The following is a 6,580-nucleotide window of genomic DNA, read 5'->3' as shown; positions in this document are numbered from 1 at the left end:
TCCTCCCGGCCACGAGCATGTGCGCCTCCTGACTCCTTAGGTTGCAAGGTGGCTTCCCCGCTGAGGTCACCGGTCTACTTGGGGCGAAAGATGAATGTCACGTGTTATAGCCGAGTGCTGGAAGGTCGTGTAATAAGGAGAGACAACGGAGGACCAAAATGGAAGACAGGAATGTGGAAAGCATATGCGGAGACTCGGCCCCAAGAAGATACGGATGGCTGAGTAACGAAAAGAAAGAGAAACGGGAATGACCGAAGGGTATATATGAGAGAGAGAGAGAGAGAGAGAGAGAGAGACGGGTATACAGCAACTAAAGGAAGATAAGAAGGATGATAATAATGTATGCCTATATATAGTAACGGAAAAGTCTTTGGACAGGAAGCGGCAAAGTAGACGAACCGAGGGAGTGAATCTTGTAGTTACTCAAGCCTGGACAGATTCTGATGGTGTAGGTGTTGGGGTCTTCGTTTGTTTAGGAACGAGCAGTGAGTCTTGACTACTACTACTAAAAATTTAATAAGTGCACAGAAAACACGGACCGGGATGAACAAAAACATTCACCAGAAAATAATATTAACGCGTTACCGCAGAAAAGATGGGCAGAGAGCCATTTTCATTATTATAAAAAAAAAGTGCAGCTGACCTGGTATACATTCTTCTCTTTAAAGAGTTGCGTGGTGGAGGCAGGCCGGGTAAACATTTGAGTCTTCCATTACGGAGCCCAACACTGCAGGAGGTTGAAAAAATGAAGGTAATTAAATTTGCCTTCACGTGGTATTGCCTTCACGTGGTATAAAAAGACTCAACCGACGGTTGTGCGTAGCCAGTCGTGTGCGGAGGAGTTTACAGTTTGAGGAGGATAAAACTTGAGGACATGCCGATAGAAAGGATAAAGATGAGGAAAGCAAGTGCGAGGGAAAACGGGAGGCCACGATCTCTCGCCCTCAATATTAAGATTTAATAGCCAGGAATGCCCTAATAGCCCTTTGGAGAGGAAAACGGCACAAAATAAGGGGGAGTGTATTACCACAAAGACAACAAAACGACCACAAGGTAATCAAACCACTGTAGTGTGAAAAAGGGGTTGACCTGCTGAGTCACCGGGGTTGGGAGCACCGGTTGTAATCCTCTCAGCTAAAGGCCAGGGAAGTGAAGTCCATAGGCTGGAGTGCAGTGGGAGACAGCAGTGGTGACTTGGTCGGGCGGTACAGCCAGGGGAGAAGCAGCAAGGAGCCCAGACACGCAGCTCTCCCAGTGAGATGAAGGACCAGCGTGAGGTTGAGAAGGCGAGGTGTGCACTCTGTGGTGGTGAGCTGGTGTCTGCCTTAGCCCGCCAGCCGGGCTATGACGTCGGCTCGGAAGTAGGAGGAGCCAGGGCGGAACGAGGCCAGCAGGGCGTAGTTACCCCCTCACAGCAAGAACAATATATAATTTGAAGTTGATGGAAGTACAATACGAGATAGGAAGTCAAGGAATAGAAAAATGAAATAGAATATAAATGTAGATACGATAAAAGAAATAGAGTATAAAAGATAGAAAATAGAATAAGAATAAGAAACACAACAGAATGGAGTAATGAAATAGAAAATAAAATAGAATACAAAGTAGAAAGTCAAGGACACAGGGAAAGAAAATGAAGTCCAGGAAACACCGAAAACAAAAGAAGAAAAAAATAAGTTGAAAGCCAAAGAAATAACGATAGAAAATAGAATGGGGAAAAAGCACAAGGAAAATGAGAAAGGCAAATAAGACGCGCTAGAAAATAATACAGAAAGCCCAGGGAACAATGACATAAAACAGGAAGCAATGGGGCGACGTGAACTATTTTATCAACTTGGAATCCGAAACTTTCTGGGAAGGGGAGGAGCGTAGGAAGGGGAGGAATTTTCCGGCGTTTGAGCGAAATATTGTTACTATAGGAAAGTCACGACGGGAACAGTGTGAAACATTATTCAAACTGTCAAACATATTAAGACAAAACACATCAACTGGTAATAGCGAGACATCGACCGTGGGAAAGCTCTAAGCACTGGCATCTCAGACCTCGGCGAAGCAACCACGTGGAAATTTGAATCGAGAGAGAGAGAGAGAGAGAGAGAGAGAGAGAGAGAGAGAGAGAGAGAGAGAGAGAGAGAGACTTTCCAAGGACGAAACCCGAGGAAACATAGCAAAAAAAGAAAGAAAAAGAAAGAAACAAACAGATAACTTGATAAATACAGAAAGAGAGACAGAAAGAAAGGATCGCTGTATTAGCTTCATAACATCAGAAACTTCCGGGAAAACAAAGGAGAATCACAGGAGGAAGGACTTTACTTTAATGCGTGTGTTTTTTTGTTTAATTTCTCTCATTACATATAATTACCCTGAGCAATTAGCCTAATCACCGAAAATTGTAGGAATTATTATTATTTTCTCTCTTTAGCTTCCGGCGGCGAGAGAGAGTTAGCTGTGAGAAGAAGGTCTGAGTTAATTTCATCTTAATGGCTTTTGGAAGTTGGGTTCATTTTTTTTTTACATCCCCGCCTATAGCGCCGGTAGGCTTTCTTCAGGGGCCAGATGGTCGACCCAAGTCCGTCGTGGCGCAGGCAATTATTTTTATAGTGGCACCAGTTATGCTTGGCTCATGCTGCCCCCCGGAACTCATTCTTGATTCACTGGACGGTTTCTTCTAGAGTCCGGGTTGATGGGTAGTCTTCTGGACAGCATGTGGGTAGTCTTAGGCCACTCGGCGGTGACTGAAAAATCCCAGGTGGTAACGTGGGGATTCGAACCGACGCTGTCCATGGCGTGGTGAATGTGAGCCCAGCACGCAAACCACTCAGCCACCGTCTACCCAGACAGATAGAGATTGAACAAGGAATCAGTTTTTAGCGCGGCTTTTCCCTCTTTTTCATATTTCTCTCGTCGTTTTCCCTCCTTGCAATTTTTTTTTTCATGATTTCCCAGTCACCTTTTCCTCTTATCCTCTTCTCTTTATTTTAGGTTCTTATATTTTCCTATTTTCTAACATTTTCTCTTTTCCTCTCGTCTACTTTCTCACATTTTTTTTATATTTGTTATATTTTTCCTATTTCCCTTTCTTACATGTTCCTATAATCCTCTCCTTTTTTTTTTTGGTTCTCATATTTTCCTATTTTTTTACATTTTTCTCTTTTCCCCTCTCGTCTACTTTCTCGCATTTTTCTTATTTTTTTTTACATTTTTCCTATTTCCCTTTCTTACATATTCCAATAATCTTTTTATTTTTTTGGTTCTCATATTTTCCTATTTTTTTACATTTTTCTCTTTTCCTTCTCATTTACTTTTTCGCATTTTTCTTATTTTTTCCTATATTTTTCCTCTTTCCCTCCTCTCCTTTCCTACATTTTTACTCCTGTGTTAAATTCCCGTTCCCCCCCTTCGCTCTCTCTCTCTCTCTCTCTCTCTCTCTCTCTCTCTCTCTCTCTCTCTCTCTCTCATTTCACTGGCATAATTAATGTTTCAGCCGCACATTTTATTTTCTGTGGCATGTGGAAGCGAGGGAGAAATAACGGGAAGAGTAAAAGCGAAATAGGAAGGGAAGGGAGGAGGAGGAGGAGGAGGGAGAGGAAGCTGAGGAGGGAAAAAAAAAGTGGAGGAAAACACATGGGAGGAGGTAAATGGAGAGAGCAGCCGGGGACAAATTAGAGAGAGGGAGAGAAGACGCCGGGAGAGAGAAAGGCACTGGAAGAGAGGGAGAGAGTGTGAAGGGAAGGGAAGGAACATGAAGGGAAACATTAAAGAAGGGAGAGTAAGGCAAGGGATGAGAGGGAGAGAGTGGGAAGGGAAGGGAGGGAACATGAAGGGTAAAAAAAGAGAAGGGAGAAAAAGGCGAGGGAGGAGAGGGAGAGAGTGGGAAGGGAAGGGAAGGGAAGATGAGGAAACGTATAAGAGAAGGGAGAGTAAGGCAAGGGAAGGGAGAGAGAGAGTGGGAAGTGAAGGGAGGAAAGATGAGGGAAACGTATTAAAGAAGGGAGAGGAAGGCAAGGGATGAGAAGGAGAGAGTGGGAAGGAAAGGGTAGGGAAGGAACATGAAGGGAAAAAAAAGAGAAGGGAGAGGAAGGGAAGGGAAGAGAGGAAGAAAGTCTGAAACTCCTTGGTCAGTCTCAGAGCACACACACACACACACACACACACACACACACACACTTTGGGGGAATCATTAACTCGAGGAAGTAATAGATTTGATTGGGAAGTTTGCAGAGAGAGAGAGAGAGAGAGAGAGAGAGAGAGAGAGAGAGAGAGAGAGAGAGAGGGGGGGGGTAATTGAATGCGGAAGAAGGGTAGCTGATGCAATTTGAGGAAAGAGAGAGGAAGGAGAGAAAGAGGAATAAAGAAATGGACGATGATGATGATGATGAGTAGGATAACTATGTTAGGTAGAGTCTCCCTTTTCTCTAATTGTCTCGCCTAATTTCATATATTAACTAACTCTTACTTACATTATTTCTCCCCTTTTAGAAGTTCACGAAGAAAAAAAAGAAAAAAAAACAGGTAAAGGTAATCATATCCTTTCGTTAGTGTTCTATTTTATTTTATTTTATAGACAGAAAATGATCGGAATGGTGAGGCTTGTTATTGTCTAGTTCGTGTTTTGTTTCTTGATTCTAAGGGCGGAAGGATAGGCTAACATAAATCCGTCTGCATCAGTCTCTTCTTATATGTATCAGTCTTACTACCTACCTATCCACCTATTTATATCTGTACCTATATATATGTCTATCTGTGTCCATATGCGTTTATGTATGTATTTACCAAGTTGTATTAGTAGTTGTTGTTTTACAGGGCCTGGGCTTACGCTCGTGTGGTCCCGTCTCCGTATCTGTATCTGTCCAACTTTTCCTTAAATTTGTCGAACTTTTCCTTAAATTTGTCCAACTTTTCCTTAATTTGTCCAACTTTTCCTCTGTGTCTGTGTGTGTGTGTGTGTGTGTGTGTGTGTGTGTGTGTGTGTGAAAAGCAGAAAGACAGAAGGAGAGGAAAGAAAAGGAAAGAAAAGGAAAATAAATAAATGAAACACAAACTAGAAGAGAGAAAAACAGAAGAGGTGATTAAAGGAAGAAACACAAAAAAGAAAACAATAATGTGTGTGTGTGTGTGTGTGTGTGTGTGTGTGTGTGTGTGTGTGTGTGTGTGTGTAATCAGATACTGTTTGTTGTATTATCGGTAAATTCATCGTTTCTCACAAAAATCATAGCACTGAATATGTCCTTTACCGTATATCCATTTACCGTATCTTTTAAGCCATTAGGGCAGAATAACGGCGAGGCGCGGCGTTACTGCTAAACGCTTCCCGATAAATTTGCGTACAAGAGTTTATTGGTTATTGGCGATACGTTTTTCCTTTTATTTTATGTCTCGCAATTGCCAGGGATGTGCCGTGATCGTGTGTAGTGATGTAGGGGTGATAGATAGATAGATAGACAGACAGAAGGATAGGAAAGAAAAGGATTGGAAAGGAAGATAATTAAATGAAACACAAACTAGGAGAGAGAAAAAACGGAAGAGGGGATGGAAGGAAGAAACACAAAAGGAAAATAATAATGAGAGAGAGAGAGAGAGAGAGAGAGAGAGAGAGAGAGAGAGAGAGAGAGAGAGAGAGAGAGAGAGAGAGAGAGAGAGACAGACAGACAGGCATAAAGACAAAGATTCAAACTCCATTTCTCTCTCTCTCTCTCTCTCTCTCTCTCTCTCTCTCTCTCTCTCTCTCTAGTATGATGTCCTTTGCTTAGATACGGAATCCCAACAGATGTGGCTTCTTATATCCCCCCCCCCCCCCCCACACACACACACAGACACGCACAGACACGTTTTTCCCCCATAAAGGACGCCCATAAAGAGTACCTTTCAGGGGCTCCTCCTTTGCTCTTGCTGTTCTCCTTCCCCCTTCCGGAGAGGGCGGGTTGCAGTGCGAGAATGAAGGGAGAGGCCGGAAAAAGAAGAGAGGAAGCTCTCTCTCTCTCTCTCTCTCTCTCTCTCTCTCTCTCTCAATCTATCTATCTATCTATCTATCTATCTGTCTGTCTGTCTGTCTATCTATCTATCTGTCTATCTATCTCTCATATTCCTCATCAACATCATTAGCATCATCATCATCATCGTCAGCCTATCTTTCTCCGTCTAGCTATCTATATCTATCTATGTATTTTTCTGTATGTGTCAGAGTTACTATCCCTGCAAGTTAAAAAAACAGGTCTTCTTCAGCATTTTCCACTTTTTTACTTCTTCCTGTCTGATATTAGTGCAATCCATCCTGTAACGACAATTTTTCTTTTTAATAATCTCTCCACCTCTAATTATATAGTTCACTAATCTCACTTCTCTTATAGATATGTGTTAAAACCCAAGAAGGAGAGGTCGTTGGAAGACAAATGCAGGGACATAAATATTTTTTGATTGAAATGTGAAAGTCTTAAGTAAGGGGTAGTACTCGAAGGTCGAAGAATATGAGATGTGGGAGGAAGTACGAGAGGGAAGAATCGCTTGGCAAGGAGTCTTAATAAAACGCCCAGGAGTATAACGTGAAAAGATCGTGGTAAGAAATGTTTGAAGATGCTCCTGA

Source organism: Eriocheir sinensis, chromosome 35 (genome assembly GCF_024679095.1).
Source record: "Eriocheir sinensis breed Jianghai 21 chromosome 35, ASM2467909v1, whole genome shotgun sequence".
Classification (NCBI taxonomy): domain Eukaryota; kingdom Metazoa; phylum Arthropoda; class Malacostraca; order Decapoda; family Varunidae; genus Eriocheir; species Eriocheir sinensis.
The sequence above is the reverse complement of the archived record's forward strand: the minus strand, read 5'-3'. Positions refer to the sequence as shown.